The sequence below is a fragment of the Oryctolagus cuniculus genome, chromosome 4 (assembly GCF_051225735.1).
Source record: "Oryctolagus cuniculus isolate XC-2025 breed Fujian yellow rabbit chromosome 4, ASM5122573v1, whole genome shotgun sequence".
NCBI classification, from domain to species: Eukaryota; Metazoa; Chordata; class Mammalia; order Lagomorpha; family Leporidae; genus Oryctolagus; species Oryctolagus cuniculus.
Genome location: NC_142870.1, coordinates 7,055,514 through 7,076,929, shown reverse-complemented (window position 1 = coordinate 7,076,929; position 21,416 = coordinate 7,055,514). Strand labels below are relative to the sequence as shown.

General features: G+C 50.2%; 1 pseudogene; it reads right to left on the bottom strand.

Annotated features, from left to right (window-relative positions):
- Positions 1–2,817: 2,817 nt before the first annotated feature.
- LOC100346755 (protein lin-28 homolog A pseudogene) lies at positions 2,818–3,275 on the bottom strand (annotated as a pseudogene).
- Positions 3,276–21,416: the final 18,141 nt, after the last annotated feature.

The following is a 21,416-nucleotide window of genomic DNA, read 5'->3' as shown; positions in this document are numbered from 1 at the left end:
GTGGGGCTGCGCTGCTCGCACTCCCCAGCCCAGGATAATCCTCCAGTTTGAAGCTCAGCTGTGCCCAGTGACATGATTTCATCCAGAGACGAGAGCTCATCACGCTCGCAGGGCTCTGTGATCTCGTCACACCGTGAGGACCCAGCTAGGACGTCTCTGTGCCTGCAACACCACCCAAGTGATGTTCGTCATGTTCTCTCCCCTTCCTCTGTTTTTTCCCTCCAGTACCATTAAGTCTTGATTTACTCACTGTATTTCCCCAGAGGAAGGAGAAGGGCTGGGGAGAGTCAGTGTGTGTGTTACAAAGCGATTAGAAAATGGGAAAGGAAGAATCCAGTACAGCAAAAACCAACCTTCAAATAAACTCACCCCAGTGATTGGGGTCCCCAAGCCCAAGGGGGCTCGGTTTCCTGCAGCCCAGGAACAAGGAGCAGGGAGCAGTGGAAGAACAGCACAAGCTCTCCTACCCGCCCTCGCTCCCTCCCATAAACTCCAGGTTTCACACAAAGCTTTGGTTTCTGGCAGTAAACATGGACTCACATTCGTCCGTCTCCTATCCAACAATCTTGTGGCCACTTTGACATACGTTTCTGGCACCTGCATCAAAGTTCCTGAGTGACTCGGATGTACATTCATAGCCCCTCTCTTGGTCTCCAACCGCACTTTGTACACAGCAGGTGCCCAGTAGCTTCTCTTCTTTAGGATACAAATTGAGGAGGTTTGACCCATCCACATGCATACGTGCCTTAAGTCTTTGGCATGAACCACATCAGGTCTTGACTCAGGAGGTTGGGAACAAGGGGTAGAGGCTTCCTATTTTCTTCAGGATTTTTGCATGAATCCTTTAGATGTGTGGAGACACCCCAGCAAGTAAATGTTTACGTGTGGGCGTGCAGGTTTCCTTTTGTGGATGGGGGAATGGAGAAGAGGGTAGGGTAGGAGTCAAACTTTAAGGATAGAAGACCCAGAATAGGACAGGGGAAGGCAAACACAAAAGAAAAGATGGTTTAAGATCCCTGCTTCAAGAAGAGAGCTCCCCCAAACTTACGTTCCAGGTCCTTTCGCCTGGTGCAGATCCTTCAGTCAAAGGTGCTGTGGCTATTTTGCTCCCAATAAAAAAGAAAGATTTGTAAACAATAAAACCCCAAAAGAACATGAAGAGAGACCAACGCATTATATTTACACAAACTAGGCCACCTAGCAATTACCGACTCAGAGACTCAGGGAAGACCTACAAAGCCCAGACACATACAGTAACTGAAGGGGGCAGCACATGGGGGAGACAGGAACCCAGGCCCAGACACACACCACCCAGTGCGTGCTGTCGCATTTGTCCCGTTTCAACACAGTGAGGTGGGTTTGCAGCGATTTCTCAGTATGTAAATGAAACCGCCTTCTCCTTTAGTTACCACGACAATGTAATCGCTACAGTCACAGCGCAAGATGCTGGCTCCGGACACCATTGACGCCCTCGCTTAAGGGTCTCCCTGGAAGCCAAGAATTTGCAATAATTAAGGATTTTTTTAAGTCTTTGCTTCATGTTTCTGTCCCTGGACAGCACAGAATGGGTACAGGAGTATTAGTCTTCAAACTCATCCTTACCAGCTCACATTTTTTTTCACACATGTGTGTGTGCGCGCGCACACACACACACACACCCTGTTGTGCATAGTGATGGATGGCTCTGTTAAGTGAAACAAAAGACCTATGTCCTAGGAGCAGGCAATGCTGATCAAGCTTCCTCTCTGGGCCTCTCAACTTCTCTGCACCGCCTTTTCCTGCCCAGACTAATTTTCCATCTTCCAGGAGGAGGAGATCAAGTCATGGGGTAACTCCATAAATGCTTCGTCTCCCATGAAACATTTTCAAGCTGTGGGGGGTGTTTGAAAAGACACTGTGGCAACAAAGCCAGCTCTAATTGGCATAACGAGGTGGTTCAGTAGGCTGTGCACGCCACATAGTTGCTCTCCACGGTGCTGTGCAGACCTGGGCTGCTGCAGACTTAGCCCTGAGATTGCTCAGGTACCTGTGAACCCAGTGCAGGAACGAGCGCCTTTGATTACAATAAACAAAAATACAAACCCAGAACATCTATATTAAGAAAAACAAGTTCAAATGCACAAGCTTCATTGTTTGCACGGTTAGTGCTGCTGGCTTCCTGGAGAAAGTGGGACCCAAGGGGCAGCTATCCAAGGGAACAAATAAATCCATTGCACTGGGCCCGAATGGGGTCAGAGTGAACTCAGGAGCAGCGGGTCCGACTGCTCCCCTAGTCACCCCTTTGGCAGATCATCACAACCCATTTCTTGGGACAGATCCAGGCACCCTGCCCCAGGATCGAGTTATGAGGAAACAAGATGTGGAAACCCCCCGCTCCCTTACTCCCAGGAGCCCCTCCCACAGGATGTGGTGGTTTGCGGGTTGGGTCCAGGAATCTGGTCCCACAGCCAGTCTTCTCACCCTGGTGAGGGACGTATTATTCCACATCCTTCCTTCAAAGGAAAACTTCCCCACCACCCAGGCGACTTTCTAAAGCGAGAGATTTTGCACGCGGAGCCTCAGATAAAGCATGCGGGTCTCAGGGTGATGCCCCCCCAAGCCCTTATTTGCATATGGATGCAACATGGCTGGAGTTCCCTGCCTCACTCCTTGCTCCCAGCAACAGGGAAAAAGGGGTGATGCTGTGAGCCCCAGCCTGGGGTACGTGACAGTGCCAGCTCCCCCCAACCCACGCTGTCCCCACTGTCTCCACTCTGCAGTTGATGCCTGCTCCTTGAAACTTCCTGATAGCAGAAGAACAGCCCCACCCACTGCGGCTCAGCTCTGGGCCTTGGGGATCAGGGTGGGGCTGTGGATCTCTTCTCCATCCTCCCGGAAGGAGGCTGGCTCTCCCTGGGCGCTGGGGGCCTGCTGGGCCTTCGGGGGCACGAGGCCACCAGACGGCTGAAGCTCTGGCGGAAGTGGCACTTCCTGGGCTGGGGTGGCAGCTAGCACTCCCTGGCAGGATGGCCTAGACCTGCACAGCTGCAGCAGCTGTCTGCTTCAGATCTGCGCTTTTGTATGCTTTCCCTCTGGCCGCCTCTGGCTCCCAGCTCACCATACCCCACCAGGCTGGGGACACAGATGGATTCCAGGCCCTTGGTGGACTTCTTGAAGGTGAACTCCACTGCTTCACAGCCCTCCATGTGCGGCTTACTCTGGCACACAAAGACGGCCACCAAGGGGTTGAGCAGGACCCTGGCGAGGGCAGTCATGGACAGGAAGACGAACCCCATGAGCACATTGAACCACTTATAGATGCTGGCCCCGGGCAGCACCCATGGCTCGTCTTCCGCCCTGGTGCCTTCTTGGGCGCTTTCTCTGCCACCTGGGTGCAGCCACCTGCAAACTGCTGGTTGGACATGGAGCCCATGATCACCAGCGGAGCCTGCAGTCCTGGGGACCTGAGTCGGGGGGGCTGCGGCCCCAGAGAAGTCTGGAGGCAAAGGGGTGGTTTGGAGAAGGGGCAGCTACATCTTCCCCTGCAAAATCTGCATTTTTGTTTAAATGATTATTTATTTGAGAGGGAGAGTTACAGACAGAAAGGGAAAAACAGAGAGAAAGGTCTTCCATCCACTGGTTCACTCCCTCAATGGCCACATTGGCTGGAGTTGAGCAGATCCAGAGCCAGGAGCCAGGAGCCAGGAGCCAGGAGCCAGGAGCCAGGAGCCAGGAGCCTGGAGCCAGGAACTTCCTGGTGGTCTCCCATGTGGTGCAGGGGCCCAAGGACTTGGGCCATTTTCTACTGCTTTCCCAGGCCACAGCAGAGAACTGGATTGGAAGTGGAGCAGCTGGGACTCAAACTGGTGCCCATATAGGATGCCAGCACTGCAGGCAGTGGGTTTACCCATTATGCCACAGCCCCAGCCCCCGGGAAACAGCGGTATAAAGGGAAAGATAGCAGGTGATGGTGCATTCTTGCAACAGCAACCAAATGGGAAGCCTGGTTCTGGCTTTCCTTGGCCGACATTCCTCCCATGGTCATGGTCACAAACCTTTCCCTGCCCCGAAAGCAGTGCAGAGAACCAGCCTGGGACACTCTGGATCCCCCAGGGCTCCGTCCCCATTCTTGCTGCCTGTGGCAGCTGCTTCAGAGGCCACTGTCCGCCTCCTGTCTTGGTGCCCCTCCACATCAGTGATCTCTGAGTAGTGGGTCCGTCTAGGGGGTCTCACTGCAGTGTTGGAGCGGGGAGGAGGGGGTGCCACCTGCTGCAGCCTTTAGTCTCTCCTCAGACCTCCCCCGGGTGTCTGTCCCTGTTCCAAACGCTGCGAATCAGCGGGAGGAACCCTGCAGGCGAGGGGACCCAGGTCACTGCCTGGGGTTTAGTTTGCCTGCACCCGGGCTGGCACTCCCTCTCCCAGGTGCCCTCCTACCCTTATCCAAGAACTTTGAGCCCTTTGTGCTACTCATCACTAGAATTCCGATCCATTCAATTTTCCTCATTTCCTTCCTTGCCCAACAATGATGTGCCCTCCTTCCTTTGCCCCAGAGATGTGTCCTCTGTAGACCCGAACCCCATGGGGCTCCTTAGCTGGGCCCTGGCTTACGTGGGCCTTCTGAGGACATGGCTTTAGCTGGTGAGGTTGTTACATCACAGAGGCTGGACAGGTGCTGGAGACCCAGGCAGTGTCAGAGCCTGCAGCCTGCTGTGGTGAACACAGAAGCTGGGTCTACGCCCACCATAAAGGGGATCCCTGTTCTAAATCACTCTTTAAGGGGTGGTACGGCTGCCTCCAGACAGAGGAGCTCCCGCCTTTTGACGCCCTGTGCTCCTCTGAGGCAGTGCACAGAGCAGCATTCTCTCCGTGTGTTTCTGATGCTGTCAAAGGTCTAGCAGGCTTCCAGAGGAACAGAATGCCAAAGTTGGGGACACCGACTTTTCATTTTCTAGAAGTTCGTCTTAAATAACTGTAGGTCTGCAGGAAGATGCAGAGGTGGTATTGAGCGAGGCCATGCGCCTTTCGCCCAGGCTTCCTGGGTGCTGACAACAGCTCGGTGCATGTCTGCTGCTGTGCCATGCAGAACTGCTGCGGCAACAGGAACGTTCCGCTTCTCGTACTCACGTCCCCTCCACCCTCTCCACCGTCCCTCACCCCTGGCAAACACCCATCTGTTCTTTGCTTCAATGTTCTTATTTCAAGAATGTTACATAATGAAACCAAGTGGCATATGACCTGTTAAGATTGGCTTTTGCCACTCAGGAATGAGATTTGCGCAATCTGTTAGAAGTGTCAGTGTTCCGCTCTGTTTAATGGCTGGGGAATGCTCCAGGGTGTGGAGCTATCACAGTTTGTCTAATCTTCCACCTAGTCAGGGACACCCCCATCGTTTCCAAGTTTAAACTATTACAAATGAAACTTCTATGGAAATTCCTATTCTGGTTTTTGAAGGGCTGCAATTTCATTTATCTGGTATAGATGCCACGGATTGCTACTAATGGACTGTATGCTAAATTTGTTAAGAGATTTCCAGATTGTCCAGGTGGCTGTGCCATTTAAATTCCCACCAGCAGAGTGTGTGAGATCTGCTTTCTCTGCATGCTTGATAGCATTTGGTGTTGACATGGATTTTTATTTTAGCTGTCCCAGTAGGTATGTGGTGACATCCCAGGGTGGTTTTCACCTGCATCTCTCTGCAGACTGCTGTTACCGGACATTTTGTCCTGTCCTTGTTTGCTGTCTGCAACATCTCTTGGATGAAATGTCTTCATATTTTCTGCCTATTTTTGAATTGGATTGTTTGTTTTTTTTGCCTGTTCGTTTTTTTTTTTTTTTGACAGGCAGAGTGGACAGTGAGAGAGAGAGACAGAGAGAAAGGTCTTCCTTTGCTGTTGGTTCACCCTCCAATGGCCACCGTGGCCGGTGCGCTGTGGCCGGCGCACCGTGTTGATCCGAAGCCAGGAGCCAGGTGCTTCTCCTGGTCTCCCATGCGGGTGCAGGGCCCAAGCACTTGGGCCATCCTCCACTGCACTCCCGGGCCACAGCGGAGAGCTGGACTGGAAGAGGGGCAACCGGGACAGAATCCGGTACCCCGACCGGGACTAGAACCCGGTGTGCCGGCGCTGCAGGTGGAGGATTAGCCTGTTGAACCGTGGCGCCAGCCAACCTGTTCAGTTTTGGGAGCATTTATTCCACAGTCCTGGGTCAGGTCTCTGGTCTGCAGGTAGTTTTCCTCCTGGCTACAGTTCATCTTTCTACCCTTTCAACAGCATCTTTCACAGAAAAAAAAAACTTCAAAATTTTAATTTAATGTAATCTATAGATTATTTGGTTGACTGTATTTTGTATAATATTTCTAGAATTTTTGCCTGGATCTAGGTGAGGAAGGTTTTTCTATGAAAGTTTTATAGTTTTACATTTTATTTTTCAATCTATGGGCCATTTTGAGTTAATTTTTGCCCAGGATGTGAGTTCCGTGGAGGTTCGTATCCTTCTGCCCATGGATGCCCAGTTGCCTGAGCACCGTTTGTTGAAGAGAGTCCTGCCTTTGCTGGATTGGTTTTGAACCTCTTCATTAGAAGAGCTTTGCTTCTTCTAACGGACAAAGTCCCAATTCAGACGCAACGAGACCATCTGCACTGTGGTCTTGAACTTCCCATCCCAAGAGATGCCACACTGTCTCGGGCTGTTTTGTGCACCTTCTTGCTGGTGTTGGGACTCTAACATCAAGAACAACTCGCTGTTGCAGCTGAAGACAACAGGCAAGTTCCTCACAGGCTGCACAGCTACAGAGGAATGGAGAATCACAGTTTGTGGAGCGGACACGATGGGTTAGAGGCAAGTGGCTTCTGAGGATGTCCAACTGCTGGCTTGGGACCACTTGGTCGGTGCAGAAAAAGCTGGTGCATGGTGGATCAGTCCTCAGGGTGCAGCTTAAAACCAGCGAGCCCTGACCGGTGTTAACAATGTGATCTTTACCTGCTCTGGAAAAGATAGAGCTGCAATTTGAGAATGGCTCTTGCCGTGAGATCTCCCCAGATGAGTAACAGACACTGGTAGCTCTGTTCATTTTGCACAATGCATGAACAGGGAGTTGAGCTCCTAAATAGGATGCAGTTTATTGCTAAACCACAAGACCCTGGATGTCCTGTGCAATGAACTGAGACCACCGTAACACCAGCTTCTCTTTGGGCAACCACTCTTTCAAGGAAGGCTGAGCCGACGTAGCTTCCAGTTGACTTTCTCTCCCTGGGATGCATGCCCTGCTCTGGCACTGGGACACAGTGTCACTGCACAAGCCGTGTTGGCCAAAACCAAGTCCCTCCGGGCGTCCTGTTAAGGGATTGGGCCTAATGTAAAACAGTATGGACATTGCCAACTTCTGGGGCCCAGCCCCAAAGGAAAACAATGGAAACCAGTTCAGCCTCCTGCGCAGACCAAGAGAGAGATTATCTGCTCAGAGGAGACCCTTGGCAATACTTACAATTGGCAGAAAAATTATCAGTGTTCAGCACCCAAAAAGTGGTCAATTCAAGAACGCAAGTGAAATGTATTCCCCTAAGAAACAAATGATAGGGACTCAGGGAAGAATGGCCCATATGGGAGGAGAATATGGGTGACAGACACAGATAAACCACAGGGGCAGGTGCATCCTTCGCTCCGCCGGGGTCCTGCTGTTGTCCTGGGCTCCCGGGTGCTGTGCTCAGCTGTCATGAAGAATTTATGGATTCACACGAAACTCTTGCCCCAGCAAGTCTCCTGCAGCTTGCTCTGAGTCCCCTAGGCGGGGCTGATGAACAGACTGTAGGCCATAAGGCAGGGGGGCATAGCACAGATTGGAGACGCAGCCGCTGAAGACCAAGGCAGACTTTTGAAAGGAACGAAAGGGAATTCACTCTGAAAATGTGTGCACTCAGAGGAGCAAGCCCAAAAGTTTAGGAAACTAAACCTGTGCCAGCCTCGCAAGCAAGCTGTCATGCCACAAAAAGCCAGTGCTGGCTTGAGCTCTTGCGTTCAGACTCACATCTTTAAAGACACAGAGATGCAGACTAACCTCGTGGTCCTGTCTGGGAGAGAATGTCTCCCTAGAGATGTCTGGTTAGCTGAGGCCTCACGTTTAGTGGAAACCAGGCCAGAGCTCACTCAACACGAACAGGTGCTGCCTCAGCGTCCTGCTAATCTCAGCTATTTTGTCCTTAAAAGTTTGAATTTTATTTATTTGAAAGGCACACACACACAGACTCTTCCACTGGTTCACTCCCTAAATACCTGGAGTTGGGAGCCTGGAATTCCAGGAACCCGACTACTTGAGCCGTTACTGCTGTCTCTTGGGGTTACACCTTAGCAGGAAGCTGGAACTGGGAGTGCAGCCAGGACTCGAACCCATGATCTTCGATGTGGGGTGCAGGCATCCAAACTCATTTCTGAACGGCTATACCAAATGCAGCCCCAACCCAAGCTGTTTAGTCTCAGTCCAGTATAGGCCCTTGAATTCTGCCTGAACATAAGCTCTGAAAGATGGCAAGATTGGTGAGATCAGAATACAACTGACAAATTGGACTCTTAAAGCCATGGAGATTTTCAAAATGTTTATAAACTGATGCCTCCATTAGAATTTTTTCTTTCCTGCATTGCATTCCTGTTCCCCTTAAGGTCCTTAAGTAAACCTGTGTTTTCATCTCAGCTGCATGGGTGTGGGCCTGAGACCCCACTTGGATCTCTCGTATTTCCTAGCAGTGTTTCTGATCACATCGGGATGGAAGCCGAGGGGTCCTCTGTAGCCCCTCCACAGTCAGTTTTGCCTCCTGCTTCCCTCTGGCCGAGTGTATGCTGGAGGTGAGCCCAGGACCCCAGAGGCTCTTCCTTAGGTCCCTAGGTCCCTCCAATGTGCATCCAGCAGATGTCTCCAGGAAAACGCAAATCAAAACCACACTGAGACAGATGCCACCTCACAGGACTGAGATGGCTAGAATGAAGAAAAGACAGATGGTAAGAAATGCTGGCAAGGGTGTCGATGAGCCGGGACAGCCCATAGATTTCTGGTGGAAGTGGAAAATGGTGAAGCTGCTTTAGAAAAGAACCCAGGGGCCAGCGCTGTGGCACAGCGGGTTAACGTCCTGGCCTGAAGCGCCAGCATCCCACATGGGTGCTGGTTTGAGACCTGACTTCTCCACTTCCAACCCAGCTCTCTGCTATGGCCTGAGAAAGCAGCAGATATGGCCCAAGTCCTTGGGCCCCTGCACCCACGTGGGAGACCCGGAAGAAGCTCCTGGCTCCTGGCTTTGGATTGGTGCAGCTCCAGCCATTGCAGCCATATGGGGAGTGAACCAATGGATGGAAGAGGAAGACTTCTCTCTCTCTCTTTCTCTCTCTCTCTCTCTGTAACTCTGACTTTCAAATACATAAATAAATCTTAAAAATACATAAATCTTAAAAAATACATAAATAAATCTTTAAAAATGTATGTACATTCCCTCTTCTACAATGCTGGATAGCACTCAGGAGCTGCTTTGGCTGTTACCCATGTGGGCAGCCAACAGACACTCATTCATTTATTCATTAATGCAACAAATCTTGTCTAGTGAGTGCCAGACCCTGGGAAGCTGTAGTAAGTAAACTCAGTGAAACCCTTGCTCTCAGCTACCTTATGGTACCATGGGGAGGAGGAATGGATCATGTGTCACCTAAGTAAAATATGTACTGAGTTAGGTAGAGGTGTTGGGTTGAGGGAGTCACTGCTATTTTAAATACAGTGATTGGGGAAGGCCTCACTGGGAAAGAAGTAATTTTTAAAAAAGATTTATTTATTTATTTGAAAGTAGGAGTTACAGACGGAGGGGGAGAGATATCTCCCACCCACTCATTCACTCCCCAGATGATCACAATGGCCAAGCCAAAGCCAGGAGCCAGGAGCTCCATCCGGGCCTCCCACTAGGATGGCAGGGGCCTAATGACTTGAGCCATCTTCCACCGCTTTTCCCAAGTCATTTGCAGGGAGCTGGATTGGAAGCGGAGCAGCCAGGACATGAGCTGGCACTCATATGGACTGCCAATGTCATGGGCAGCAACTTTACCCACTACTCCACAAGGCAGGCCCCAGAAAAGGGATGATTTAAAATTTTAAATTATTCGGCTGGCGCCGCGGCTCAGTTGGCTAATCCTCCGCCTTGCGGCGCCGGCACACCGGGTTCTAGTCCCAGTCGGGGCATCGGATTCTGTCCCGGCTGCCCCTCTTCCAGGCCAGCTCTCTGCTGTGGTCAGGAAGTGCAGTGGAGGATGGCCCATGTGCTTGGGCCCTGCACCCCATGGGAGACCAGGAGAAGCACCTGGCTCCTGCCTTCGGATAGGTGCGGTGCGCCAGCCGTGGCGGCCATTGGAAGGTGAACCAACGGCAAAGGAAGACCTTTCTCTCTGTCTCTCTCTCTCTCACTGTCCACTCTGCCTGTCAAAAAAAAAAAAAAAGAAAAAAAAGAAAAAAAATTTTTAAATTATTCATTTTTGTTTTATTTGAAAGGTAAAGAGACAGGGATAGACACAGAAGAATCTTCCACCTGCTAGTTTATTCCCTGAATACCCACAACAGACAGAGCTGGGGTACATCAACCTCAAGAGCCTGAATCTCAATGCAGGTCTCCCACATGGGTAGCAGGGACCACAAAGTTACTGAAGCCATCACCTGCCACCTCCCAGAATATATGTTAGCAGGAAGCTGGGTGATACGTGGAACAGCAGGGACACGGACCAGGCAGTCCGGTGTGGGAGGAAGGCAGCCCAAGCAGTGTCTTAAGTTAGCAGTTCAGTTAAACGCCTGCCCCTGCAAAAGGGATAATTTGAATCAAGACCTGACAGAGGTGCAGGAGAGAGTCAGGCACATATTGGGAGAAGAATGTTCTGGATAGAGGGCCATCAAGTGCAGTGGTCCCCAGATGGGAGGTGTCCACTCCCAGGGACTGCAAGACCAGGGGTCTGGATGGGAGTGAGCAGGTGGGTAGGGGTGGTGCCATCTCTGGTTGAAATGAGATCTCAGGAGAGTTGGGGGCAAGGAGTCGCGTGCTGTTCTTGGGCTTTGGAAAGACCCCTCTGGCTAGGTTGTGGAGTGTACAGTTGCTTGCTTCCTGGTATTCACAGCAAGAGGGGAAATGTTTTGTTGTAGACGGAGAGAGAGGAGAGAGGAGAGAGGGGAGAGAGAGAGAGAGAGAGAGAGAGAGAGACAGGGTGGCAGGAGAACTTGGCTAAATAAAATCAGAGTAGACAAGGGAAGGTTGAGATGAGAGATGGACCTGTGAGAGGGTTGCGGGGCACCTACACCCGCAGAGGAAAGTGGTCATGGAATCACAGCTGTCAATCTGCCGTTCAACTGCAGAATTAGCCGAGTTGTTGAGTTTGTTTTAAAGAACGGTAGCAAACAACATAAATACCTTGCGAGGATAAAGCTGCTTTGTTGGTTTGGATTCCACATCATGGAGAGAGAAACAGCGCATCAGCTCAGCAAGCAGACACACAGAGGAGCCTCTGAACCACGAGGCAGGAAAGACTTTGTGTTCGTTTTGGTAATTGGTTTCTGCACTGGGCAAGGAGACAGCAGCATCAATTCCCTTCCGCGGCAGGAGGAGAATTAGATTCCCCTTTCTCTCTTATATCCTCATTTCTTTCTTGCACTCTCTTTTGATTGCTGTAATTGCCTTTTTTGGGGTGGGCTCAGCTGCAGTCTGTTGAAAACAAAGCAAAAAAAAAAATCCTGTGAAACAGTAGTCTGTGGGTGGGTGTGGAAGAGCCCCGTCCTCTAAGGGTTTGTAATACAAGGTGTGTGTTTATTTTAGGAAACCAGCTCCTCCATTGACTTTAAAGGCAGACGTGAATGATGGAAGTGTGATTTCCTTTCAGGATTCCAGGAGCTCAATGCTTCCTTCAAATCCTCTGGGCCCACTTCAGACGACGAGTGCCTGGCAGCAAGCAACACACAAGACCCGGACTCCGTGGAGTCCCAGCCGAGCAGGGGGAGAGAGAACACGACCCCATCAACACACACAGTCCATAGGATGTGGTGCTGAGCACCACTGGGACAAACAGAGCAAAGGTGGGGACAGTGCCAATTCAATAGGGTGAGCATGGGAGGGTCCCTGGGCAACCTGCAATTGATCGAGGGCTCGGAGGAGCTGAGGGAGCCATGGTGGGAGAAGAGACAAGCACATGCAAAGGTCCTGAGGCAGACAGACTCCCAGGAGGCTCCCGTGGCTGGGGAGGAGATGAATTAGGAGGAATAAGAGATGGGTGCGGGGAGGTGGCAGATCACATAGGGGATTCTCCTGGTGGCCTGCAGTAGGGAGAAGGGAGTCCAGAGGAGTGGTGGGGCGTGTTTAAAAGGATTCTGAAGAGTTAGCCTGGGTGAAAATAGTTGCAAGTCATATATCCAATAAGGAACTTACAGAAAAGAGGATATAAGGAACTCCCACAAATCAATGATAAAAAAATACATAACCCAATGAAAAATGGACCAATGATCTGAACAGATGTTTCTTCAAAGGCCTGGGAATAACCAATACTGATGCAAATTACGTTTCTCTAAGCTCAGTAACACTGAGCATGAAAATACGCTCAACATTATTAGTCACCAGAGAAATGCAAGGCAGAACCACGTGAGATGCCACCTGACGCCCACTAGGATATACCCACTAGGTGTATCCCACTGACGCCCACTAGGATGGCTACACCACAAGACAGGTAAGAACAAGTGTTGGCAAGGGTGTGGTGCGAGCAGGACTGGCGGGGATGTAGAACGGTGTGGCTGACTGAGCAAGCAGCCTGGGAGTTTCACGAATGCTTAAACAGAATTACCATACAACCCAGCCATTCTGCTTCTAGGTCCTAGAGAAATGAAGACGCACGCTTGTAGACAAATATTCACAACAACATCACAATAGTCAACAGAAAGCGGCAGAGGGCAGACTTCCAACAAATGATGAATGAGCACGTCAAACATAGTGAACGCACACAGTGGGATGTGAATTGGCAACAAAAAGAAATGGAGAACGGATAACCGCTGCAGTCTGAATGAATTTTGAAGACATCCGAAGTCAAAGGAGCCGACGCATCCATTCACGTGCTTGGATTCCATGGGTAGGAAACGCCCAGAACAGGCAAAATCTGATGAGCCAATTCCAGGAGCTTGGGGGGGGGGGGACGATGGCTAAGGAGCGTGGGGCGTCCTTGCAGGGTAATGAAGCTGTCGGGGCTTTGTTTTTTTCATAAGGGACTCAATGACAAACAGGTACAGTTCCATCCCTCTTCTTTATTCTTATATTTATTTGAAAGGTAGAGTTAGAGAGAGAGAGAGAGAGAGAGAGAAGGATCTCCTATCTGTTGTTTCTCTTCCATCACTGGTTCATTTGGGTCCCCAAATGGCCACAGTGACTGTGCTAGGACAGAGCCAGGAGCCAGGAGCCAGGAGCTTCCTCTGGGTCTCCACGTGGATGCAGGGGCCCGAGCACTTCAGCCACCCTCCACTGCTTTCCCAGGCACATTGGTAGGGAGTTGGATGGGAAGTGGAGCAGCCAGATTGCAAACTGATGCCCATATGGAATGGCGGCACTGCAGGGGGCGGCTTAACCTGCTGTGCCCCAGCCCCAGCCCCAGTGAAGCTGTTCTGAACTCGACTGTGGAGGTGACTTCCCAACCCTCTGGATTGCGCACTTGAAGTAGATGAGCATGGTATGAAAACCCCCTCCAAGAGAATGCTCCATGGAAGTCTCCCACAGCGCTGTGTTCAGGGGAGCAGGGCGGGAGTCAGCCGTGGGGCGAAGTGGTCAAATTCTGGGGACACTTTGGTGGTAGAGCTGGATGTGGGGTGGGGGCCAGGGGCTGGGCTGTGCTGCTACTCGGTGGTGAAGGGTGAGGTGCATTGAGACACAGGAGCCAGAGATTGGAGAGAAAGCATAAGTGAACCAAGGCAGGGCCCTCTCCAGGGGCAAAGCAGTGTGCTAGGTACTCAGGAAATGCAGGAAAAACAGAGCCCATTACTGTGAAGTTGCCATCTGAATGCAGATTTCAGGTTTCAGTGCAGAACACAGATGAGTCAAATGCATACAAGATTTTGCCAAGTGTTCCAGGCAGCACCAGAAGAGACATTGCAGGGACATAAACTAGTGGTTGCTGCCGCAAATAAACAACGGGGGGCTGAAGCGGCGGTGGAGAGGAGGGCTGGCGGGAGGAGGACAATGGCTCCCAGAGGACAGGGGACAGGGAGCCGGCCAGGGAAACCCAGCCGCTGCAGGCTCAGGAAAGGGACCCCTCTGGAGATGCTGGGCGAGATGAGGCTGGGAAAAGAAAGCAGAAGATAGTCCCTTTTGCAAATACAGAGGGGAAAATAATTTGTCATGGTTCGATCATAAAAATACGCTAAACAATTTTGTTCCAGATCGGCAAGCAAACGTCCTCTTGTGCAAGTTTAAATACTCAAAAAACCCATAGCTCTCTCCAGAGTAGGATATGAACAATGCAGCTGACAGATTGTCTAGAAAACGAGACCATCGAGGGAATTACACATGGTTGCTAACTCCATGCAGGGCAGGAGTCAGGAAGAGAGGAAACCCCGGCTGAGTACCAGTAAGAAAGCTGGGAGACAAAACCACCAAGGGGATTCTTTTTTAGAAAAAAAAAAGGATTTATTTATTTGAATGGCACAATTACAGAGAGAGGGAGAGGGAGAGGGAGAGGGAGAGGGAGAGAGAGAGAGAGAGAGAGAGAGAGAGAGAGAGAGAGAGATCTTCCATCTGCTGGTTTATCCCCCAAGTGCCTGCAACAGCCAGGACTGGGCCAGGCTGAAGCCAGGAGCCAAGAGCTTCATCTTGGTCTCCCACATGGATGCAGGGGCCCAAGAATTTGGACCACCTTCTGCTGCTTTTCTGAGACCATTAGCAGGGAGATAGAGAAGAAGTGGAGCAGCCAAGACATGAACCAGTGCCCATAGGGATGCTGGTGTTGCAGGTGGCAGCTTAACCCACTGTGCCACAATGCTGGCTCTTTTAAAACAAAACAGATATTTGCTTTGGCTGGCATTATGGCATAGCAGGAAAAGCTGCCACCTGCGATGCCAGCATCCCATATAGGGGCCAATTCATGTCCCAACTACTCCACTTCTAATCCAGCTCCCTGTTAATATGCCTGGGAAAAGTAGCTGGAGATGGTCCAAGTATTGGGGCTGCTACTACCTATGAGGGAAACCCTGATGAAGCTCCTGGCTCCTGGTTTTGGCCTGGCCTAGTGCTAGCTGCTGTGGTCATCTAGGGAGTGAACCAGTAGATAGATGATATTCTCTCTCTCTCTCTCTCTCTCTCTCTCTCTGCAATTCTTTCAAAATAAGTAAATAAATTTTCAAAAACCCAGATATTGGAATTCAGTGTGTTATAAAGTTGACAGAGAGCCAGATCAAAGCCATTATGTATATTCAAGCCACATTTGCAACTAGCTACCTGCTCTGCTTTCAAATGAAGTAAAAAAGATGGCCATATGACACTGTTAATGGCTAAGATGCTTTGAGATGTTATTTTACTTCTCCTGGAGCAACACACATGCCACTCCACAAATGGCCACAATGGCAGGAGCTGGGCCAATCCAAACCTAGGAGCCAGGAGCTTCTTCCAGGTCTTTCACGCGGGTGCAGGGGCCCAAGGTCTTGGGCCATCTTCTACTGCTTTCCCAGGCCATAGCAGAGAGCTGGATGGGAAGTGGAGCAGCCAGGACTTGAACTGGTGCCCATATGGAATGCCGGCACTGAAGACAGCAACTTTACCTGCTATACCCAGCCCTGGCCCCCCATTGTTTTCTTATAAAGAGTAATACATGTTTGTTGCATAAACCCCAAGAAATAGCCAATAAATAAATCTGGAAAAAAGCCTGGTAGACGCCTATAAAATGCCTGCTTATTCTTTATTTAGTGGAGCCATTAAGCCCTTGACTATGATGTAAATTAAAATTGTTATCTCAAAAAATAAACTATAAATTTGAAAAAAAGACTTGGAACCTTTTGGGAATTCAGTTTTATTCAGAATACTGTGTTTTCTTAGACATCAATGTGTGGGTGGGTATGTCAAGTGATTTATAAAGAAAGTTGCTAAAATAGGAAGTTTTGTATTTCCTTAAGCTTTAATGTTTTAATAAATACATTTTTAGAATTTGGAATCACTTTAGGTTCACAGAATAGTTGCAAAGGCAGTGGGGTGAGCACCCTGGAGGGTCTTCATTCACCTCCAGGTCTCCCCATTGCCGATGACCATGGCACTCATCTCAAATCTCAGAAGCCAACACTGCCCCATGGCTAGCAACTAAACTTGACTGACCATTGGGACATCTGCAACACCTCCCTCTTCACCCACGTGTCTGAGTGGCTGTGATGGTTAATTTTAGTGTCACCTGACTATGTGGGGGTGGCTGGAGAACTGGGGAAGCGGTGCTTCTAAGAGGGTGGGTTCCAGAGAAGAGTGGCATGTGTGCCAGCCAGTGGTGTGGGCAAGATTGGCCCACTGTGTGGGGTGGGCGCTGTCCAAGGTGCTGGGAGCGTGTGGAGAAGTGCAAGGAGAATTAAGGGGTCTCTCCGTCTCCCTCCCTCCCTTCCTCTCTGAGCCACATGCCATTCTCCTGCCCTCAGATGTCAGAACTCCACAATCTTTGTCCTTTGGGCTCTGGGAATTGCACCAGGAGCCCCCTTCTGGCTTTCTGGACTTTGGCCTGGGCTGCAGGGGTGGGGGAGGTGGTGCACAGTGGCTCCCACGTTGCTGCCCTGGTTCTGAGCCTTCTGGTCATGGACTGAGCCATGCTTTGCACTCCTCTGGTTCTCCTGCTGTGGTCGTGGGACTTCTCAGCCTCAGACTGGAGAGCTGTTGCCTTTCATATCCTATGAGGTCTGTCTTTCTAGGTAGCCCTGGTGAGCTCTTAGGTTTTATATCCCTCCTTCTTGAATGCAATGGAAATCACTGATTAAATCATCCATCTCAAATTTTTGGTTAAAGGATACTACCTGTTATTATCAGATACATGGTTTTCTATGTGAAGTTAAGCAGAATGATGAGGCCACAATAATAGTCATCTCTATGGAGTAAACCCCTCTGAGGTGCCAAATGAAACAGAACCCTAAAGTGCCTTAAAAATTGACTGGACCTTTGTTAGTCTTTTTTCCTTTTTTAAAAAAAAAAGATTTATTTATTATGTTAAAGGCAGAATTACAGAGAGGCAGAGAGAGAGAGAGAGAGAGAGAGAGATCTTCCATCCTCTGGTTCACTCCCCAGATGGTTGCAATGGACACAGCTGCGCTGATCCGAAGTCAGGAAGTAAGAGCCTCTTCCTGGTCTCCCACGTGGGTGCAGGGGCCCAAGCACTTGGGCCATCTTCCACTGCCTTCCCGGGCCATATAGCAGAGAGCTGGATCAGAAGGGGAGCAGCTGGGACTTGAACTGGCATCCGTATAGGATGCTGGCACTGCAGGTCACAGCTAACCCTCTAAGCCACAATGCCCCCTCCCCTTTAAAGATTTATTTATTTACCCAAAAGGCAAGAGAGAGAGAGAGAGAGAGAGAGAGAGAGAATCTTTTATCTGCTTGTTCACTTCCCATATGGCCACCATGGCTGGAGCTGGGCTGATCTGAAGCCAGGATACAGGAGCTTTTTTCCGGATCTCCCACGTGGGTGCAGAGGCCCAAGCAATTGGGGCATCTTCTGTTGCTTTCCGGGTGCATTAGCAAGGAACTGGATGGGAAGTGGAGCAACCGGGACTCCAACCAGTGCCCATACGGGATGCCGGTGCTGCTGGCAGCAGCTTTACCCATCTACGCCACAGAGCTGGCTCCAGGTCTTTTTTTTTTTTTTAAGTAAAAAGACAAGAAAGCTGGAACTGATTCCTGTAGGAAATATACGATTTGCTCAAATGCGGCAGTTGAGGACATTTGGAGACCTCTCTTTATGCAGCTCTGGACAAGTGGTTGGAAACGCTGAGGCAGAGCAGTCCTCTGGAGCTGGCCGCGGTGGGCAGTGGCCCGGATCTCCAAGCTGGAGGGGGCTGTGCTGCGCATGTGCAAACGAGAAGTCGGCAGCTCAGTCTTCAATCTCAAGCAGGCTTTACAAACACTCTGCCTGCAGCTGGCTGTGTGTCCTGCAGTCCAGACACTGTTGTTCACGTCAGCTGTGCAGAGCTGAGCAGAACATCTCACAGCACGAAGGGATCCCACGGTCCTTCAACCTCAGAATCACAGTCCCCTGCTGATCTAGAAAGTGCTGTGCTAAGGGAAGCTGAGCTAGGCTTTCTAGAAAGTGTGGTCAGCATCTCTGCTGCCTCAGCCTGTGTGTGTGCTGGGCTGTGTTGGAGCTGTTGCTCCGTACGCTGTAATTCTGCATGGTTTTACACTGTGCACTGTAGCTCTGATCCACTGTGCAGTGCCCATTCCTCTGCAAGGTGCCGCTCTGTGTGCTGGTACTCTGTATGCTGGTACAGTAGAGACTGCAGCCCTGCACGTACTGCCCAGCACCTCATCACTCTGTGTGCTGGTCGTCTGTGTGCCATCACGCTGTGTGCACCTTGTATACCCTGGGACCCTGTGCATTGTACTCCCTGTGTGTAACTCTATGCACATGCTGTGTGCACTCTGTAATCCCTGTGCACTGTACTCCCTAAGTGTAACTCTATGCACACGCTGTGTGCACTCTGTACACCCTGGGACCCTGTGCACTGTACTCCCTATGTGTAACTCTATGCACATGCTGGGTGCACTCTGTATACCCTGTGCACTGTACTCCCTATGTGTAACTCTATGCACACACTGTGTGCACTCTGTATACCCTGGGACCCTGTGCACTGTACTCCCTATGTGTAACTCTATGCACACGCTGGGTGCACTCTGTATACCCTGGGACCCTGTGCCCTGTACTCCCTGTGTGTAACTCTATGTACACGCTGTGTGCCCCTTGTATACCCTGGGACCCTGTGCCCTGTACTCCCTGTGTGTAACTCTATGTACACGCTGTGTGCCCCTTGTATACCCTGGGACCCTGTGCACTGTACTCCCTATGTGTAACTCTATGCACACGCTGTGCCCTGTTACTTTGCACCCTGTTGCTCTGTACACTGCAATAACTCTGTACCCTGTTGCTCCATACACCATTAGCCTGTCCGTTTGGGGTGCCGATCTGTTGATGTTTGTTTCCCTTTTCCTAAACTCAGTGTGGTTGGTAGTTGTTTCCTAGCTGAGAGCACAATACACAGGCGCATTTGTACATTTTCTATTTATTTCTTGATGTTTGGATTGAAGGGCTTTCTAATCACACTCTTCAATTTGCATAATATGAAATAGTCCTTGATTTTTGAGGCTTAGTTTTTGATCTCAAGTTTGTGAGTGTGGACTGGAAGTTGTTCCCACAAGGATAACACACGTGTCCTGGACGTGTCCTGACTCACGACAGGCTGGAAGGAGGGACTTCTGTCTTCTATTGTTCATTCTCAAGTTTGTGTTTTGACAAAGACATTTTGTAGAAAGAATATCACTTTGTTCTTAGAATTGTATCTACAAATCACACAAATGAACCTGTTAAAACTAATAAAAGTAATATAAAAACATAAATAAATTAAAAGGTCATAATATGTGATTACTAATGGAAAAATGATTAAACTTCTTGGAAATATCTATAAAAACACCCTATAACTAGCTGGAATTCCATTCTGATTGTCCCAATAAGAAACTAATTTTATAGAACAGCGTTATTGTAGGGTCTTATTAGGAGGTAATAAAGTTTTTTTTGAAGAGAATGAAATAATATAACATTTTTAAAGGCTGAAAAAACACATTACTAGCTCTGAAGATTGCATCTGGAGGCAAAGGATCGAAATATACCCCAGATCAGAAAAGGTTGGAGGTAAAATTTAGACCGGGATTTTCTGATTCCGTTGCCCACAGAACTCTGCTGCCCTCCGTGGATTAAATCCACGCCTGCATAGAAGCTGGGATTGGGCCCGGGAAGGCCTGGGGGAGTCTTGACAGCTTCTCAGAGTGACGAGAACTGTCCAAAATGAAATGAGGCGGGACAGCGTCCGTCACAGAGCTCCCCTCCCATGCCCTGCAATGCCCCAGGCAGAGGTAGAGGGGGAAGACGATTTTTAACAGGACATCTGTGAGAAGGCCTAGAGGTTCTGACTATTTGCATTTTGGACGTGAGTCTGCTGTGTGATTTGGCTGCTCCAAATGCTAGGTAGCACGCAGAAGGTGTTGTATAGACCATAAACCACCACAAAAATGTCATGGGCCCATATGGAGGCACTTCCAAAAGTTCACAGTCAAATTGAATTAAAAGATACATTTATTCTGTTGCAACTTTTTTTTTCTCAAGTCCATGCATTTTTTTTTTTTGACAGGCAGAGTGGACAGTGAGAGAGACAGAGAGAAAGGTCTTCCTTTGCCGTTGGTTCACCCTCCAATGGCCGCCGTGGCCGGTGCACCACGCTGATCCGATGGCAGGAGCCAGGTGCTTCTCCTGGTCTCCCATGGGGTGCAGGGCCCAAGCACTTGGGCCATCCTCCACTGCACTCCCTGGCCACAGCAGAGAGCTGGCCTGGAAGAGGGCAACCGGGACAGAATCCGGCGCCCCGACCGGGACTAGAACCGGGTGTGCCGGCTCCGCAAGGCGGAGGATTAGCCTAGTGAGCCGCGGCGCCGGCCCATGCATTTTTTATAACGCATTTCCAAGAAATTTTGGGAGACTTTTCATGTGCATGGATTTCAACATTTTTGCACCAAGATAAACATCTTTAGTTCTGTTTTCCGTGGACGTCTTGAGGTACCCGTGTAAATGTCGTTTCGTTCAATGTCGATTGCACTAGAGATAGCATTCGGGGAAGTGTACTGCAGATCATCTGCGTGGATAGATGTGTACAGGGAGCAGAGCTTGGGAGGAGGAAGGGATTTGGAGCAATCCTCCTTGGGAAGAGAGTTTCGTGGACTCTCTCCTCTGATTCTCCTTCTGAACCTGTTTCAGAAACCTGGGGCATCACCACTCTGAAGGCACAGAGTGAGAAGAGAAGAATGCCGGGAGGGGAGGGGGAGCCATTTGCAGGTGTGCTGAGGGCTGGCCACTGCCTTCGGGGCCCAGGGGCCCAGCAAGCTACAAAGTAGGGAGTGGCTTTTGCGTGGAGATTTCCCCTCGCTGTGTGACCCCTCTGTGGGGACGAGGTCCTTTTCTGATCATCAGTGACTCCATCTGAACCCCCAAGGAACCTGCAGCCCTGGGGCCTCCCTCAGTCAAGGATGGCTTGGCTGATCCCAGCTGGACAGTGCTGTGGTCCTGCCTCCTCCCAGTTTGTTCCATTGCTGGGACTGACGACATTGCCCACCACACCTCCTAAGAGGGCAGGAAGAGGGCTGTGGCTTACACGTTTAAGGCCAAGCCTCCCAAATGGAGCAAGC